General features: G+C 45.0%; 1 long non-coding RNA gene across 1 annotated transcript; it reads right to left on the bottom strand.

The window, feature by feature from the left end:
• Positions 1-1,383: 1,383 nt before the first annotated feature.
• Positions 1,384-19,380, bottom strand: LOC120871589. The gene is made up of 3 exons (XR_005723059.1): positions 19,100-19,380; positions 2,880-2,930; positions 1,384-1,417 (listed from the first exon to the last, which is right to left on the bottom strand). It is a non-coding gene; the product is annotated as an uncharacterized LOC120871589 (long non-coding RNA).
• Positions 19,381-20,063: the final 683 nt, after the last annotated feature.

Here is a 20,063-nt window from a genome sequence, read left to right on the forward strand (position 1 = left end):
GTTTCTGTGGGGTGAACTGAAGCCTGAGAATCATACTCTGTTCTTGGCTATCTCGGGGCTGGGAGGAGCCAGAGAGAATAGAGACTTTCTTTGTTCTATCTCAAAGGCAAGTAAGGTGGAGTTCCCAATTTCGGGCCAATAAAGGCAAATTTGTTATGGCCACTTCAGAAGAGGTGCAGCGGTTTGTCCGGGGTAGGGGACGCAGCGGGCGTGAACCCCTGCACTGGCTAGAAGAAGCCCAATTACTGTTCTCCGATGGATTCACACTGTTTTGAAGGGCCAACAGGCACAGAGAGGAAACAAGCGAAGGAGCATTACAAATTCATTATAGCGACTAACTGCTTCCATTTGTGCCTGTGGCTGGGGGCTCGGTCTCCAAGTGAAGCACATTATCCCTTTGTACAGAGCTCTGCCCTCTGGAAGCCGGGCCCTGGCTGGGCCACAGCTCATGGGAGCGCAGAGGCAAATTGCTTTAGACTTAGGGTCGTGTCTGGGGAGGTGGTGGCTAGTGGTGCGGGTCACGGCCTGCCTGCCCTTGAAGAGGGTGTGTCTTGCTAGACTCTTCGATGCTGTGGGAAGCCATATTTTGTGCTTGTTATCAGGGTATTGTCGCAGACACCCTGATTCATAGGGTGACCGACAATCGTGACCAGTAACTGGTTTGCCTGACTTGAATAGATAACTCCACCGATTTGACACCTGTTTGGGCAAATCAGATTTGGGGAAAGGAGACGCTGGGCCTGGGGAGCTGGGAAAACTGAGTTGAGAGACTAGGAAATGGATGCCAGACCAGGCTGGCTGTTTTATTTTTCTTTCTTTTTTCAATTTGGTATATTAATAATATTTATTGCTTCAAATCCTCAACAATGCCTAGAAGAGTATTCATCCTGACAGTAATTGCTAACAAAGGATGGATTTTCAGTTTGTCACCAAACTAAAGCTGTTCATTTGTCTATGTACCATTTCAACCAGTTTTACCAAAATAGGAAAAAGAAAAGTTTATGGCTTTTTTTTTTTTTGTCTTTTACTCCTAAAGTAAGAAATCTCCAAAGAAAACTTCTAAAGATGTAACATTAAGTTATTAATAATAAAAATGTAATAAATGATTGCATGACTATAATCATCACTGAAAAAACGCTCAGTAAGTTTGTCTTCACATTCTGAATAAAATTAATTTCTTTTTTCATTTTTGAAAACTTTATCTTATATTAGAGAATAGGGCTTCTCTGGTGGCTCAGCGGTAAAGAATCCACTTGCTAATGCAGGAGACGTGGGTTTGATCTCTTGGTCGGCAAGATCCCCTGGAGAAGGGAACGATAACCCACTCCAGTAGTCTTGTCTGGGAAATCCCACGGACAGAGGAGTCTGGCAGGCTGCAGTCCACGGGGTCGCAAAAGAGTTGGACACGACTGAGCGACTGAACAACAGCAACAAATAGCCAATTAACAATGTGCTAATTTCAGGTGGACAACAAAGGACTCAGCCTTACACGTACATGTATCCATTCTGCTCCACACTCCCCTCCCATCCAGGCTGTCACACAACAGGCTGGCTATTTTGAATTACTACCGGCTGATGTTGTGAAGAAACTGACCTCAGTACAGGAGAGAAATGGCAAAGAGACACAGAGAGAAGCAGAGATGCCATGACTGAGAGGCCAGAAAGAGAGCAAAAGGAGAAAAGGTGCCTCATGGATTCCTAGTGACACTTCTTTTTCCCCCCCAAATTCCCTTTTCCCAAAGGTCACTTGTGTAAATCTGTTTTAACCAACGGGATTTTAAGAGCAGCCATCATTTTTCTAGCATAGGGATCTCAACCCTATGCTTCTAGAGGCCCAGGAAAATTGTAGATGCCAGAGATAGGCTGATAATAAAAGAAACAGAGGGTGATGACTAAAGATAGACCACATGCCCTGGATAAGGGGGAACACTTCCTGAGTTCTGACTTATATTTGTCATGTGAGGATGTGAACCCAGATGCTGGAAATCTGGACTTTATGTCAACCCTCTAATAATTAAAATGGCTCAGCGGATGAAGAATCCACCGGCAATGCAGGAGACACAGGAGATGTGGGTTTGATCCCTGGGCCAGGGGAGATCCCCTGGGGGAGGAAATGGCAACCCACTCCAGTATTCCTGCCTGGAAAATTCCATGGACAGAGAAATCACAAGGAGCCAGACATAACTGAGCACATGGCATGCAATTAAAAATTGATAACTAATTAAAAGCTATGGTAAAGGCCAACCCAGCACACATATAGCCATAGCTCACTGTGCAAACTTTTTTAGAATCTTCTTTACAGTTGGGTGGAGTTCAGCCTATGGTGGGTGTGTCTGTGGGCTACCCATAGGCATTTAATTGCTGAAGAAGCAAAAGTCATTGGTTATAAAGCATTTTCCTCACTGTACAGACTGCAACTGGTGTTATTGTGATTTTTACTCCATTGTATTGTTTTTAATTCAGAACTTTGTAGTTTTAGAAATGTTCCTTACATGTGGTAAATAAGATCCTTATGGAGTTAGAAAAACAAAATAAAACAAAAAATGAGTGCTTTGTGACTACTTAGAGACATAAAGCCCAGCCTGGAATCTCATATTTGATGGTCTATAAAGTAGTCTGTTGTGAATGGTTCCTTTTTTCATTAGCCTATTTTGCTTCTGCCTACTTTATTTTTTTCTAACAATTTTTAAGCTTACCGATATGTATCTGAAAGCATTGAAACGGATTTCTTTCCATTTTATGCTTTGCTTGTTACTGATTTTTTTTCATAACTTCCTTTTTTCCAGATCTAATTTAATTAGATTTTACTTTATTTCCTTGATTCTGCAATCTTTTCCCCTTAGAGACCAAGCATTTCATATTGTTGTTTATTTACTTACCAAGATGCCTGGGTGATGAAGTGAAAGCATCAGTCATCTATGAAAGGCAACCTGCAAATTTTTAAAGCAAAATTTTTAGTAATTAGAGTGTTTGTTCATCTGACTTCCTTCTGAGAAACAGTCCTAGGCTGAGAGATTGGAGACTCATTTCGAGACTTGAAATTTTCATTTGGTTGTCAAAGAAACTTAACTCAGGTCTTTCTGTCTCATTCTTCCTATGTGTAAAATGAGGATAGTGATGTCCTGATGGTTATTGTGAAAGTGAAAAAAGAACGAATGAGAAAAGGAAATGTTAAAAGCTCGGTGGAAATATCAGATTTGAGTTCAAAATTATAACCATGTAAATTAAAAGCATGGCTTCTAGAAACTCAGGATGTAGTTAATGTGTATATGATACAGAGTCATTTGCTGGGCATAAGGAGAAGACTCAAATCAGCATGGAGAGGAGAAGCCTTTCTATGCCTTTTATTCTTTCAGGAGGTATTTACAACCCATATTCTATTGCCAGTTCTTTTTTTGGATACAGACAGGCCAAAGTGAGTTGTGACAGCCATGGTGCCTGTCCTCATGGAGCTTTCTGTCTGCTATGATCAACGTGATAGTGAAGGAAGTCAGTGAAGGCTTCCTGGAGGAAGTGTCACCTCACCTGAGACTTGAGAATGTATTGGAGTGCGGTGAAATGGATCTGCACGAGGAGGAGTAGGAGGGAGCCGGGAACAGCATGTGCAGTTGTTCAGAAATAAGAAAGTCTCTAGAGTTTCATTAGTCATCCACTGCTGCATTACAAATTACTTCAAAATATAATGGCTCAAAACAACAAACATTTATTATGTCAGAGTCTCTGGGTTAGGAATCTGGTATGGCTTTGCCTGAGGTTCCCAATGACTGTTGGGTGGATATATCTATTTCTTGCCAACTGATGCTCTCCATAGAGCTACTGAGGGCTTCCCTTGTGGCTCAGATGGTAAAGCATCTGCCTATACTGCAGGAGACCTGGGTTTGAGCCCTAGGTTGGGAAGATCCTCTGGAGAAGGAAATGGCAACCCTCTCCAGTACTCTTGCCTGGAAAATCCCATGGACGGAGGAGCCTGGTAGGCTACAGTCCATGGGGTCACAAAGAGTCAGACATGACTGAGCGACTTCACTTCATAGAGCTACTTGCAATAGCTTGGAGCAGAGTAAAAGTGGGGAGAGGAAGAGAAGAGAGAGAATATAATGGGTGTCAGAATATTTTTGTAACCTAATCTTAGAAGAGACATCTTTTCACTTTTATCATATTATTTTCATTAGAAGTGAGTCACTGGGTCCAGGTTATACTCAAGGGAGAGGGATTATACATGTGCTTGAATACTAGAGGAAGGGGCATTGGGGTCATTTTAGAGGCACCTCTAACATATTCCAGGGGCATATTTATTCAGTTCTCAGTTTCACAAGAAAGGGTAGTGAATGGAAGGGCAGTGTAAGATAAGTCTAGAAAGGTGGATGGGCACTTTATAGGCTTTATCAGTCATGTTAAGGATTTGAAATTTCTTTCCATTTTTTTCTAAAGGGATTTGAGATTTCTTTTCCAAGAGTAACGGAGAAATTTTGAAGAGATTTAAGGAAAGCTGAAATACGACCAGATTTTTAATTTTAGATGGATGCAGCTTGGGAAATAGATTGGAGGGAGGCATTTGTTGTTGCAAGAAGACCACATTGGTTATCCAAGCAAGCAAAATGGCAGCGTGAAGAGGGGAAGTGGTGGAGAGGATAAAGAAAAGTGAAGGATTCCAGGGATATTTAGGAAGCCAAATAAGTAAGGCGTAATGAATGGATGTGAGTAGAATAAAGGAGGGTGAAGAAAGGGTCAAGGGTTATTTCTAGGATTCTGAAACTCGTGTTGTTGGATACGTGGTGATACCATTTCCCCCGAAGTCAGGACCAGCTGAAAAGGAGTGAATCTGAGCAAGGAAGTGTTGGATTTGGCTTTGGGCACACCGTATTTGAAGAACCCATGGCCAGTGGGAAGTTGACTCACTGGTCTTCAGGGAATGGGGCAGATCTAGGACGGTTAGATTGGAGAGTCACCAACATCTGGTAAGTAACTGAACCCACGGGACTGGATGAGGTCTCCCAAGGAGAAGGCTGGTTTGCCTCAAAAGGAACAGGCCTGAGGTGCTCTGTGCAGGCTTGGGACTCTGGAAGAGCAGCAAGTGGGACACAGTGCTGAGAGGCTCTATAGACTGGCTGCCATATCACCTGCTAGAACTCAAGCATTAAACTCTATGACTCTCGGGCATTATTTTACCTTCAGAGTTTGTTGTGGTGCTTTGTTTTCTGAATGATACCTTTACTGATGATTTGCAGATGAAGACTGAGAATTCTGTCTTTCTTGGTCTCACTTTCATTTCTGTTCTCCAAACATGTTGCTAGAAGTCAGGAGAATGGGAAGAGATGGGATGGGTCGGGGTGAGGTGCACAGGTTCCTTTGCCATTTGCAGGCTTGTGATTTACTCTGGGCTCACCACACAACTTTTTAAGGCTGTGTGAAACACTCCTGCACTTTGATCTCTGAAGGGTTTAAGGAGCCAGATGATGGAGACCATGTTTCTTTCTACTTAAACTTGAGAGATAGGAGAACATAATGGTTAAAGGCATGAATCCTTGAGTCACACTGTATGGCTTCAAATCCCAACTTTGCTCATTACTAGGTGTATGACCTTGGAAAAATGACCTAGTATTTTTGTCCCCCAGGTTCCTCATCGCTAAAATAGGCTGATAACATAGTCTGTCTCAAAGGGTGGATAGGAGTGAAGGAAACACTTGGACCAGTACTTGGCATATAAATAGTGCTATGGAAGAGTTTTAAAAACAAAAGTAGCTCAAGTACAGTGATGGCTGTCTTGTAGAGTGACTGCTCATCCTGTAAATCTTTATTTCTGAGAAGGTCCCTCTCACTCACTGTATGATGCTCAGCAGCCATGTTGATATCATGTGACCTTCCCTGGCTGCAGCTTATTGGATCAGACATAAGCTCAAGAAACAAGTTGGGCCAATCAGATTTCTTTTCAAAGAGACTTTAGGTAGGCAGTGTCTGTCCCGTGGCTGGAACTAATGGTGTCCCCCTCTGAGGCAAGAAGTTTCTGTGGTGTGTGTGTGTTTCCTATGATCTGTTTGTATACCTATTTCTATCCTTGAAGATGATGTCAGTTGAATGACGTATAGAAATTCTAATGCCGTCCCTCAGATTCACTTAATAATTAGCTTCATACTCTGAAAGGTGATCAAGGGTGGCTCAGAAGGTGGGGAGTAGAATGAGGAAGTGGTCAGGGATAGAGTGGTTAAAGATGGAACTTAGAATGAAAGGTCAGCATTGGCTGATGGATCAAGGTTGGGTGAGAGTATGGTATGGTGATTAAGGCAAGTTATATGGGTGGCCTTTGCATGTTGATTGCCTGTTGTTTTATCCTGTCCCCAGGAAGGGAACTAGATGCATTTGGGGTAGGGGTGCATAGCTGTCCAGAGACATGTAGGCCAATATATATGTATTGACTTTCCTATGGTCCCTATGGGAGTCGTACGTGTGCCCAGAACAATACCACATTTTGGTGGTATTTTTTTTCTGTGTGTGCATGTGTGAATTCACATATTTGACCTGTGATTCTTTGATCCTACAACTTAGTTTTGAGCTCTGAAGATGCAGATTTTTCCATGATAAATTCTTACCAGACTTTTTCAACATGCCTATTTTCAGATGATGGGGAAGGCGATGGCACCCCACTCCAGTACTCTTGCCTGGAAAATCCCATGAACGAAGGAGCCTGGTAGGCTGCAGTCCATGGGGTCGCTGAGAGTTGGACACGACTCAGTGACTTCACTTTCACTTTTTACTTTCATGCATTGGAGAAGGAAATGGCAACCCACCCCAGTGTTCTTGCCTGGAGAATCCCAGGGACGGCGGAGCCTGGTGGGCTGCCATCTGTGGGGTCGCACAGAGTCGGACACGACTGAAGCCACTTAGCAGCAGCAGCACCAGCATTGTCAGATGAACACAGGTTTCCTAAGATGCAGGGCCTTCTCAAAGACATATAGACAGACGTAAAAAGTCAGTTGGAAAAACACATTCCTGACTAAAACCCACTTTGACCACAGCAGTGGCTTTGAAGGTCAAGGGGGTTGGAGGGGAAAGATTTCTTCAGAGGAGGTTGGGGCTTTGAATCTGAGGAAGAAGCAGAATTCACTAAGGAAAGTGTCGATGGCAAGACTCAGGAAGGGGATGGAAATGAAAGCAGCCTGAGAAGTAGACCAGTCCCCAGGAGGTTGAGTCAATACTAGATGAAAATAAAACCAGACTCACAAGAGTCTTTCCCTCCTGGTGATACAGCAACCTGCAAAATGTAGATTCTCAGGGTCCGCTCTGGACCTGCTGATCACTATCTCCAGGACTGGACCAGGAATCAGAACTTTCACCACCTCCCTTCCCAGTGACTTTGTAAAGCCAGCCTGGAATCATTACATGAGGAGTCTTTAGGGATCTCCATGCCAGGAGGATTGTCCAGTTAGAGTCTTCTAAGTATTAATAAGGCTCCTGCTGACTTCCTTGGTGGTTTAGTCACTCAGTCGTTTCTAGCCCTCCAGGCTCCTCTGTTCATAGGATTTGGTGATATTAGGAAATACAGATTAGGTTCCATTTCCTAAGGCTGGCGTTTCCAGGGCAGGGCAGTGTGGCTCTATGTCTATCTGCCTGCCTTTTCCTCTCCTCTCTTTTCTGGTTCTCTGACTGGGTAACACAGAGCTTCAGCCTCTTCTCTTTAAGACCGCTCCCCACCCCTAACTGTCCTGTGTCAGTTTGCAGGTGAGGCAATATGGGGTGAAGGATAGCTGGAGTCAAGGTTGACTTTGGCCGCAGGCTATTTAGACTGCACTAGCCTCAGAAGAGAAGCCTTTCATGTGGTATGACCCAGCCCAGGTGACTCTCTTGCCCTGCCTTGGGACTTGGCATCGAAGCCCCAGTTAATAACACAATACTGTTTTGCCTTCCATTTGTCTGGTATTGTTCTTTGATGATTCTCCCTTTGGAAAAGGGTAACTATCAGGATTTGATAGTTGTGGTTTCCTATACAGAATACTATGTACACGTACCCCCAGCTCTACCCAAATTTTTAGTGCAAATATCCAGTTGTTGGAGGGAAGAAGGAAGCAGCATTTATCTGAATACTGTGTGCCCGATACTTTATAACTATCACCTTCTCTGACTTTCACGATAACCCTAAAAGATTGGTCCCTTCTAATAGAGATGGGAGCTAAAAGATCAGTAATCTTTCTTTTTCAGAGGGTAGCTAGAGGTCTGGGTCTCCTAAAGACATATTCCTTCCTGGACACCATCCATCTTCTAGAGGACAGTTTAGTCCTGGCAGCCCCAAGCCCGCACCCAGCTGAGCATGCAGGAAGATGAATAAAGGCAGAGATGCGTGCGCTGTCTTAAATATCTCCACGGCTGTTACAACACCTTTGGAGAAAGAGCTATGCCTAGTCCCCTAATTCATCGGTGTTTCAAAATCAAAGGAAAACCAGACCACAGACTGACTCATGAGCCGTGGCCCTTGAAGAATTTTTGCGAGGGTGGAACAATGTGAGTACTGGGGGTTTTCTTCCGGGGCCTTGCCTCATACTGCAGTCACCCAGCGTTGACACAATGTTTTCTTGTGGCGAATTGGGAAACACGTTTGCTGTGGATTGGCAGTTTGGGTGAGAGCTGGGATGAACTTGGGAACGTGGAGCTGGCAGGGGTTTTGCTAGATCCGGGTGTGGAGGAACCAGGTAACCACAGTGTAATTCTAACAGCCTCCAAGTTCAAAGAGTACTACTGAGTTGTTGCTTGTCTAGTTCTTCCTCCTCTGAGACACTCCCAGGGTTTGAGGACTGCTTTTCCATGTCTCCCTCCCTTCCACCATTAAGTTGGTGGTTGAGAAATTTCTCAGAAAAGAATTAAGAATCTTACATGGTGGTAGAGCTTTTTTTTTTTTTTTTCTTGAAGGTGGGTGGTGGTGGGAAGAGATGAGAATCTTCCTGTCTTGGATCTTGTTTCCTGGGAAACCTCCACAGAGACTACCAGTTGACAGGGTGAGTCTCATGGAGCCGTTTTGGTGAAGGGGTTAAGATCGTGGGTTCTGGAACAATGCTGCCCAACAGAAGCATCCGTGATGAGGAAAAGGTTTTATGGCTACCGTATATGGCAGTCACCAGCCTGCGTGCCACTACTGGGTGAGAACTTGGTCTGTGGCAAATGCAACTGAGAGGCTGGATTTTTATTTTTAACTTAAAAAAATATATATTTATTTATTTGGCTGCACCAGGTCTTGTGGTTTGTTTGTTTTGTGAGTTTTGGCTGTGCTGGATCGTCGTTACTGCGTGGAATGTTCTCTAGTTGCGGTGTGCGGGCTTGGGCTTCTCGTTGTGACGTTTTCTGCGGTTGTGGAGCAGGGGCTCTAGGGCACGTGCAGTTCGGCACTCCCAGGCTCTGAGCACAGGCTCATGAGCTGTGGTGCATGAGCTTAGTTGCTCCATGGCGTGTGGGATCTTCCCAAATCAGGGATCGAGCCCGTGTCTCCTGCACTGGCAGACGGATGCCTCACCCCTGAGCCACCAGAGAAGCACTGCTCTGGGTTTTAGCTGTGATACATGGGATCTTTAGTTGCGGCATGCAACTCTTAGCTATGACATGTGGGAGCTTGTCCCCTTACCAGGGATCAGACCCAGGCGCCCTGCGTTGGGAACTCGGAGTCTTAGCAACTGGACCACCAGGGAAGTCCCAGTGACCGGATTTTTAATTCAAAGTGCTTCAGAATTAAAAAGTCACGTGTGGCTAGTTGGCTGCTATCGGGCAGCACAACGATAGCATCTGTCAATTTCAAGAGTCCTGAGTCTACTACTGTATAACTGTGTGGCCTTAGGAAGATTTGTTAAAATTAAGGTTATTACAGGATTTCCTGGTAGCTCAGATGGTAAAGAATCCGCCTGCAATATGGGAGATCTGGGTTTGATCTCTGGGTTGGGAAGATCTTCTGGAGGAGGGCATGGCAACCCACTCCAGTATTCTTGCCTGGAGAATCCCTATGGACAGAGGGGCCTGGCGGGCTACAGTCCATGGAGTCACAAAGAGTCAGACACAACTGAGCTACTAAGCACAACTTAGGAAGATCGCTTCACTCTTTTGAGCCACAGTTTTCTCATCAGTAAATGAGGATAAAAATGGTACCTACCTTGTGATGTTGATGTGAAGACTAAGCAAGGTGATGTCTTGGAATGCTTAGCTTTGGTGCCTGGAACCCAAATCTTCAATAAATGTTAGAAGACACAGTTCGAGGAGGGAGGCGACCCTGAGCGTGGAGTTATAAGATGCGCTCGGTTGGCTACTCAACAGCCACATTGTCCATTCTGGCTTAGAAGTAGAGCTCTAATGTTGTTCATGAATCACTTGGTCAGCCATGCACATAGCAAGAAATTATACAGCTCCCCAGCTCCTATCCCATGAGAAGCTGGGTCCTTGAATCATGTCTGGTTTATGTCAATCATGGTTGCTCCTTCCTGCTTTCCACTGATAGAGTTACATGAGGTCATGTGACATGCTTGTGGCCAATAAAAATGAGAGGCAATCTGCTATGCAGTTCTTAAGATGTCTTTAATCTCACCCTTGAAAAGAGACACAAGAAACAGATGCACGTTTTCTACATCTGGCAATTATTTTCTGTGATGCCTGGATCTTTCTGAGCCATGTTGGGAAGCCTAAGAGGACAAGCCAAGCCTGGGAGAAAGGCAGAGCAGAAAGACAGAAAGAACCTGGGTCCCAGCTTATGTGATCAGCTTGCTCCCCTTCTTCCTCAGTCTCTCTTAACCTCTGTTTACTCTTGGTTTCAATCCCTGACTTTGAACGCCAGTTCCAGCCCCAATGGGATCATCCCTGTTTTGACCTGGATTTTTCTGCACAGTTTTTGGCTTAAGGCCCTCCCTCAGCCTTCTGATTTCCCCAGGCTTGGGTAAGGAAAGCAACTGTGTCTCTCTGAACTCCAGCCCAGGAAAGGCCAGAGGGAGCTAAACACTTCTTGCTCTGCAGCTCTCCGTGCTGCCTACACCATGCTGCCTTTCCAAGTGTGGTCACAAGTGCCTCAGACGCCTTTAGTCCAGCCCAGAGCATCTCAGGACTTCCAAAGAGGCCCCACCAGTGGATACTGTACTTTCCAAACCAAGTTCAGAAATGGTAGGGAGAGAGTGAAGGATCTGTTTGATCCTTTCACTTTGATTTCTCCCCCTCCCCCAAGACAACTAACAACACTAACTCAACACCCACCCTGTGCTGTTTAAACATACCACCTCCTTTGATCCATACAACCTCTCCAGGGTGGGGGAGTTTTACAGATTCTACAAATAAGGAAACTCAAGTTTCCAAAGTTCAGAGAACGCTTCCAAGATTCCACAGCCAGTAGGTAGTGGTCCAGAACTATATCCCATTTCTCTAACTAAGGACTCATGCTAGCAGTCACTTGACTATACGGTCTCACTGTCTCCCGTGTTCCTGGGAAGTCTCCAGAATAGTGTGTTAAGTATTTTTCAAGTTGTCCACACTCTAAAGCCACACCAGCAAGGATGTTTTGAGGCCAGTGAGGAAAGTTTCTTTCCATCTAGCTCTGCTTTTTCTCTTGATCGAAATTCTGGTTCTGCCCTCCTCTTCCACAGGCCAAATCCTTCTTCCTTTTCCTTTTGACATTTCCCTTCATCTCCCACCAGTTGACTAAATTAGAAGTCATTGTGCTGGGATGACTGGTGTCTCCCAGATGCCCTGGATACCAAATTATTGGTATTGGTGTCCGGAAGCAGGTCGCACGTTGCTAGGGGGTTTAAAGGCAGGCAGTCCATGTCCAGATCAACTTCTGTCTGCCTTCTCTCTGAAGGAGGCACAGGCTTTGAAGGGAGAAAGAGTTTTTAAATTGGCCAAGGCATGGCTGAGTTTGTACTCACTAAAACGTGACATACTCATGATCAAGTAAGACTTCACATTAGGCTGTAAAGACAGGATTTGAGAGAGAGGAACTGAAATGAATTTCCTTCTTTTGCTAGGTCCTCGGAGCCAAGATCATGTGTGTATGTGAATGAAGGAAGTGAGTTTAAGAAGTGAGAATCTTTGAGAAAAGTTGTTTTTTCATGAGAGCTGTTTCATCTACAATTATTTATCTGCAATTTTACATCTCAGAACCAGCTTCCTTCTCTGAATCCCAAGTGTGTATAAATATTCAGAAGTTCATACTCTTTTAGGATCCGATAATGCTCTGTTCTGTTGGAAACATTTTACTCAAAGGGAGAGGACTGCACAAGGTCGTGGATACCAGGAAGTGGAGCTCAGGGGAGGCCGTCTCAGAAGTCTGTCAATGCAGATGTCAGATGTGTTGAAGGTCATGCCTACATTTCACCTGTGAGCTTCTGTTAAGGCAGATATTAGGTTCTGTCTACTATTGTGTCTTCTTTTTTTTAGTTGGTTCAGTTCAGTTCAGTCGCTCAGCTGTGTCTGACTCTTTGCGACCCCATGAACCGCAGCACACCAGGCCTCCCTGTCCATCACTAACTCCCTGAGTTTACCCAAACTCATGCCCATTGAGTCTGTGATGCCATCCAACCATCTCATCCTCTGTCATCCCCTTCTCCTCCTGCCCTCAATCTTTCCCAGCATCAGAGTCTTTTCAAATGAGTTAGCTCTTCACATCAGGTAGCCAAAGTATTGGAGTTTCAGCTTCAACATCAGTTGTTCCAATGAACACCCAGGACTGATCACCTTTAGGATGGACTGGTTAGATCTCCTTGCAGTCCAAGGGACTCTCAAGAGTCTTCTCCAACACCACAGTTCAAAAGCATCAATTCTTTGGTGCTCAGCTTACTTTATTGTCCAACTCTCGCATCCATACATGACCACTGGAAAAAGCGTAGCCTTGACTAGGCGGACCTTTGTTGGCAAAGTAATGTCTCTGCTTTTGAATATACTATCTAGGTTGGTCATAACTTTCCTTCCAAGGAGTAAGCGTCTTTTAATTTCATGGCTGCAATCACCATCTGCAGTGATTTTGGAGCCCCCCAAAATAAAGTCTGACACTGTTTTGACTGTTTCCCCATCTATTTGCCATGAAATGATGGGACTGGATGCCATGATCTTACTTTTCTGAATGTTGAGCTTTAAGCCAACTTTTTCAGTCTTCTCTTTCACTTTCATCAAGAGGCTCTTTAGTTCTTCTTCACTTTCTACCATAAGGGTGGTGTCATCTGCATATCTGAGGTTATTGATATTTCTCCTAGCATTCTTGATTCCATCTTGTGCTTCTTCCAGCCCAGTATTTCTCATGATGTACTCTGCATAGAAGTTAAATAAGCAGGGTGACAATATACAGCCTTGATGTACTCCTTTTCCTATTTGGAACCAGTCTGTTGTTCCATGTCCAGTTCTAACTGTTGCTTCCTGACCTGCATACAGGTTTCTCAAGAGGCAGTTGGTACAACCACATTTATTTATTCGTTCCTGTATTTATTTTTAATTTTTGGCCGCATCCCACAGCATGTGGGACCTTAGTTCCCTGGCCAGGGATTGAACCCATGGCCCCTAGATCGGGAGGCAAAGTCTTAACCACTCCTGGGCTTCTGGGAAAGTCCCTACTACTGTGTTTTCAGTCCTTGACACCTGGCACATAGTAGATAGTCCCAATGTTGCTTCCATGCCATTGCTCTGTCTTGTCTCATTTTTCCATTCCATTTTCCATGGCCAATTCAGTGTAGAAACAAAAATCTTTTTGTAAAACTTACTTCGCTGATTCCATCAGAATTAACTTTGGGATCACTCTTTCAATTACAAGAGTCAAGCAAGGGACTTCCCTGGTGGTCCAGTGATTAAGAATCTACCTTCCATTGCAGGGGATGGAGGTTCGATCCCTGGTCCAGGAACTAAGATCCCACGTGACACAGGATGCTAAGCTGGCGTGGCCACAACAAAGCTCTGAAGAAGTCAAATAAATACATAAAAGAAAAAGACAAGATTTTTTTTAAAAAAGTGTAAGTCAAGAGTTGATTATGAAAAAGGTCTTTCCCCAACTGTCAGGTTCCTGGGACTATAATTCACTAAAATACCCCCTGCCACAATTATGAACTTCCCTAAATAGCCCGCTCATGCCCACAGAGCAATTTACTCACCTGGCACAGAGATCCTCCAACAAAGCCTATAATTGAAATATAATTTTGGTTATGGAGTTAGTTGGAAGGGACCCCAATGCTAAATCCTCGATGATCCAAGAACATGTATTTCCCATCACACCTTTCACTAAGTCTCTATATTTGTGTATTAAAACAAAACAGCCTTGAATATCTATTAAATTGTACAAGAGATCATAACCTAATACTGCTACACAATTTCTCCTAGGGCCTTGGGGAGAAATAGTTTATTATTATTTTTCTATAAAACTCATAAAATAGAGAAATGATTTAATACGCAGAGTAGAACTAAATTGTCTCCAAAGTGGCCAATTTTCACAATGTTTAAAACAATGCGGTACTCCCCAGCATGGTTCCAATATCCTTCGACACTTGGAAAAGATTCTGGGGAACGTCACCAAGTGTGGCTTGGGTCTGGCCTCTCCACGTTTCCCTGCAGAATTTCCGATCCATCTGGCCCAGGGGAGAGAATTGTCAAACCGCCACCTGGAGACCCGCCGCAAACACGTACTCTGGTGGTTTTGTGACCTGTAATCATTCCACCAGGAAATCATCTTGCCGCAACTCGGGTACCAGATTTCGCTGAAACCCTTTCAAAGTCACACACGTTAAATTTGGTTTTGTTTAGCATTTTGAGCCAGTTTCTAAGAGCTCCTGGGGGAATACAGGTGACATTTATAAAATGTCTAGCATGCAGCCGTGCGTAACGCTTCAGTGCTACTTTCTAAGTGCCTGCGTTCAATGTCTTTATGCAGTAACCGTCCCTTTTAGGTTTAGAGTCACCTTAGGAGGCAGGAACGATTGTTATCCCCATTTTACAGATGAGGAAACCGAGGCAGGTAGGCCTGGTGCCCCAGCCCATGCTCTAAAGCATGATGCAATACCGCTTCTCTAGAAGATTCTCAAGCATCCACAGTCATTCTTATTATCTGGATATTGCTCAAGAACCAGGATCATATCCACAGACACCCAGTGGGCCTTCAATTTTTGCTCCGGATTGCCCACTCTCCTCAGCCTAATGATAAAAAGAGCTCCATGGTAAGTCAGGGTTTGGGCAGTTCTCAGAATCTGGGACCAAAATCCTGAGGAGATTTGGAGAACTTCTTAAAATTTAGTTAAAGAAGTATTTCTCAGACTTAGCTGAGCACGGAACATTTTGGCTTAGCATCCTGTCTACGGCCTTACCCTCCTGAGGACCAGAGTTCCTCAGAACACAGTCTGGGAAATAAGGCTCCGTCTGGATATCAAGGACATCAAGGCTTCCAGCAAAAGCACTGGACTCTCGCTTTTGCAGCGTCTTGTAGAATGAAGATGGGTTTCATCCATACTATGACACGCCCAAACTATGTTCTTAAAACAACTATAGTAGTAACAGCAACCACATATGGAACACTTTTTAAGTGTCAAGAAGTATACCTAAGGCTTTAGGCATTTGATCCCCTGGTCCCAAGTGGAAAAGGAAGATACCAGCCAGTATTTGCCATGCGTCCTCCTTCCCTGGTGGCTCAGATTGTAAAGAATCCGCAACACAGAAGATCTGGGTTCGATCCCTGGGTCGGGAAGATCCCTGCAGAAGGGAATGGCAACTCACTCCAGTATGCTTGCCTGAAGAATTCCCATGGACAGAGGAGCCTGGCGGGCTACAGTCCATGGGGTTGCAGAGTCTGACACAACTGGGTGACTAACACACACACACACACACTGCTGTCTGTGGATATAATTCCTGATGAGTTCTCTGAGCAGTGGCCTCTGGAAAGTTTTTGATGGAGATGAGATCTTTGCTCTGGGTCGCATAGGTGACTGAAAACCCTCAGTGGTCGCTTTCCTGGATCTTTTACTGCACTGATGATAAGAAGTGTTTTTCCTAGGCTGCTTCCAGACAACGGCTGCACCTAATGGGTTCAGTTCCTCAGGTCCACACCTGCAGGCTACCAGATTCCTCCAACAGGTGACGCTGACCTGACACCTCCCTATTAGCCTGGTTGAGACTTCCTCAGACCTGCACTGTGATCCAGGGTTCTTCCTTCTCAGCCCTTCTTCCTCCCCCCGACCCTCCTTCAGACATCTAGGACTTGCGTCCAGGTATGAGGGCTCCGCCCTCTCTCTCCTGCCTCCTGCCCTTAATCCTTCACAGGCATTGTGGTTGATGCTTAGTCGCTAAGTCGTGTCGAACTCTTTGTGATCCCATAGACTGTAGCCTGCCAGGCTCCTCTGTCCATGGGATTTCCCAGGCAAGAATACTGGAGTGGGTTGCCATTTCCTTTTCCAGGGGATCTTCCCACCCCAGGGATCGAACCTGCATCTCGTGCACTGGCAGGTGGATTCTTTACCACTGGGCCACCAGGGAAGCCTTTCATTGGCACTTCCCCTCCATTAATCATTTGCACATCAAAACCTGTTTTGGAATCTACTTTTCAGAGAACCTAACACGGCAGCCAAAACATCCTTGGCCTCTGCTGCCACCCCAGAGCTTGATGGCCCTGATCCAGATTGGGATCCTGCTTTTGTGGTCAAGAGCAGGAGGTGGCCAGCTCCCGCCCTCAGGCCAGATCCGGCTTGTTGCTTCTTTTTGCAAATAACATTTTATTCGCACACAACCAGAACCTTTCATGGATGCATTGTTTCTGACTGTTTCCACGCTTCAGCACTGGAGTGGAATGGCCTTCACAGAGACCATATGGCCCACAAAGCCTAGAATATTTACTATTTGGCCCTTCATAGGAAGTTTGCTGGTGGATGGTCTAGAACAACATATCTGGCTGTTTGGATAGTGTTTGGATAAATAGCATGTTTTCTGCCCTTTGTTGTTCTTTAGTTGCTGAGTCATGTCTGATTCTTTGCGACCCTCTGGACTGTAGCCCGCAAGGCTCCTCTGTCCATGGGAATTTCCCAGGCAAGAATGCAGGAGTGGGTTGCCATTTCCTCCTTCATGGGATCTTCCCAACTGAAGGAACGAACCTGAGTCTTTTGTGTCTCCTGCCTTGGCGGGTGAATTCTGTACTTGAGAATTCCCAGGTGGATTCTTGAGCCACCTGGGAAGACCTCCCTGCCCTTGAGGTCCTTCAATTTTTTTAAGAAATAAGGAATCTGAGAACTGGATATTAAAGTTGATTTGACAACTTAATATACCCTCAGCGCTATTCAAGGCATTGGGACAAATTCATTTGTTCAATAAATATTTACTGAGCACCTACTAGGTACTAGGTATCATGGTAAATGTCAGGTTGGATATGTTTATTCGTTCTTTTAACAAAGATTTATGCAGCCCTGTCTTTGTGCCAGATGAGGCAGGAGAGACCAAGACGATGATCACAACTTGTCCTCAAGGATAAGCTCTACAAGATAGTTGACCTACTCACCTTTTTTTTTTCTTTTTCTTTGCTAACAAAATCCCAGTTTCATCAGGGTGACAATGAGCAAGCCCCAGTTAATACAATTGAGTTGTGTGAATATCAGTTGTGCTAATACAACTGGGTTTCCCTGGGTCCTTGATTATTTAGAGTGGACAAGTGACTCAAATTTAGCCAATAAGATGTAAGGGGGTGCTCTAATAAAGGGCTCTAGAAAAATTCTTCCCTAAGGGAAAAAAAGAGAGAGAGAGAGATTTGCCAGAAGAGTGTCATTTTTTATCAGCCCCTTTACTATCCTCATTGGGATCATCTTGTGAGGGCTTGAGGTCAACAGTGGCTGCAGCCATTTTGTGACCATGAGGGGATGAACAAGAGCATCATGGATTCTGCCCCTGATCCCTACCATTAGCTACTATAACAATCCTGGAACATCTGTGGTCAGGCTTCTTGCCACACGAGAAGAGTAATCTCCCATTTAAGCCACCTTACCAGTCTTTTCCTTGTACCTGAAAGTGTACTCAGTGATGCTCTCTTCCAGGAGAGAAACACACCATCTAATCCCAACAGCCAGTCAAGTTATTTTCTCTCCATGTTCTCATGCTAATCTTTAAGAATATTGTTTTGTTGGCCAAAGTGTGGCCCCATAATTCAGAATATAAAGGCAGACCAACCCAGTAGTCTGCAACCTTGGGAAGCTTCTAAAGGAAAGAAATCTGGTTCCCATTTGCACCTTGACACCTTCCCTTGCTGCTGGCAGGCAGCTCACAGGACCAGGCAACTTTTGCAAAGAAACCTACTCAGCCTAAGCTCCTTCTAGTACAATAGAGGCCTTTCAGAGACAGACAGGATGGAATGTGAAAGACGGTTTCAGATCCTAGAGACCTTGGCAGCTGGGCCTGGGGTGGTGGTGAGGGTGGAATTGGATAAGAGAAGCGGTGAGTTCTAGGGGGCTGGTGGGGCAACAGGCAACACAGCTATCCCACTCCCCCTTTTAACAGACCACTGTCAGAGTCACAAGAAAGTAACTGATGCATAGAAGTTGTTTTATCTTTTCTTTTATCTTTTGGTAGCATGTGGGATCTTAGTTTCCTGACCAGGGATTGAACCAATGCCCCCTGCAGGGAAAGCACAGAATCCTAACTACTGGACCACCAGGGAAGTTCCTAGATGTTTTAATTTTCTTGTTTGTTCTGCAACCTCTACAGTGAAGAAAATGCCATGATCACCATTTTGCAGTTGGCTGAGATTCAGAAAGCTGAGACTAACTAGCTTTGGACAGAGTTGGGGCTCTGATCACCAGGGTTTGTGATCTGAAAGCCCATACTTACTCCACCACTGTCCTCCTCTGATTTCAGAAACTTCCAGTGTTTCTTTCATTCAGTTGCTGGAATCACAGGAACCTTAAACACTGAAACTACCTCCAAACCAATAAGCCTAATGCTACAATAGTAATAATAATAGTAATGACAAAAATCTAAACGACAATCATAACAAGGCTATTATTTATGGAGTGCTCAGTAGGTTCCAAAGTTCACGTCAAGCTCTTTCCTTGCATTCTCCAATTTGATTCTTGTAACAGCCCAAGAATTGGCAATTAACATTATTATTTTAAGTGAGGAAACTGAGGTTTTGAGAGAATAAGGGACTTACCCTGGTCCCAGGACTTGAAAATGGCAGGGCTGGGAATAGCTCCAGGTGTGTCTGAGGCTTCGTCTTGAGCACGTCAGCTCCACCGGATGCCGCTTCCCTAAAGAATGTTCCTCCTTGGTCTCCATTTCTCCTTAGAGTCCTGAGCCCCTTTTTGGCAATGTACTATCTCCTCTGTCCCAAACTGCTCCTGCTGCTGCCGCTCGCTGCACGTCGACTTCCTTTGACCTCAGCATTGATGCCAAATGGGCATGCGCCCCTGTGGGGATTTGTCGATTCTGTTTTCCGGGTTCTCTGGGCTTAGCATACCTTGTGGGTGTTGAAGACAGGAGTGGAGGAAGCCAAATGTCCCTGGGGGGTGGAGATGGGGATATTATTAACTACAGGCTTTTCCAGGGGCTCTTGTGTTAACTGTTACAAGCCAGTAGCTCATGCACTCTAAGACGGGCACATCTGGTCAGCAGCTCCTGGTTTGCAGTTTCTGGCTGGGATTTTCCCCCTCTTACATGGAAAAGTGATCTGATGGTTAAATGTTTAAAAGGCAAATGATAGAATGGCACACACAGCTGTGACAAATGGAAGCATGACCTTCTTGGACACCCTGGCATGGGCACCTGGAAGGATCTTTAACTTGTCCTCCACTTATGCAGGGACTTCCCTGATGGCTCAGATGGTAAAGCGTCTGTCTACGATGTGGGAGACCCGGGTTCGATCCCTGGGTTGGGAAGATCCCCTGGGGAAGGAAATGGCTATCTACTCCAGTACTATTGCCTTGAAAATCCCATGGACAGAGGAGCCTGGTAGGCTACAGTCCATGGGGTCGCAAAGAGTTGGACACGACTGAGTGACTTCACTTCCACTTATGCAGAATGCAGTCCATCCTGCTGTCTGGGGGTGGGGTGGGGTGGGGTGGGTCAGGGAGTGTGTGTGTTAGTTGCTCAGTCGTGTCTGACTCTGTGACTCCATA

Source organism: Oryx dammah, unplaced genomic scaffold (assembly GCF_014754425.2).
Source record: "Oryx dammah isolate SB20612 unplaced genomic scaffold, SCBI_Odam_1.1 HiC_scaffold_12, whole genome shotgun sequence".
Lineage (NCBI taxonomy): Eukaryota > Metazoa > Chordata > Mammalia > Artiodactyla > Bovidae > Oryx > Oryx dammah.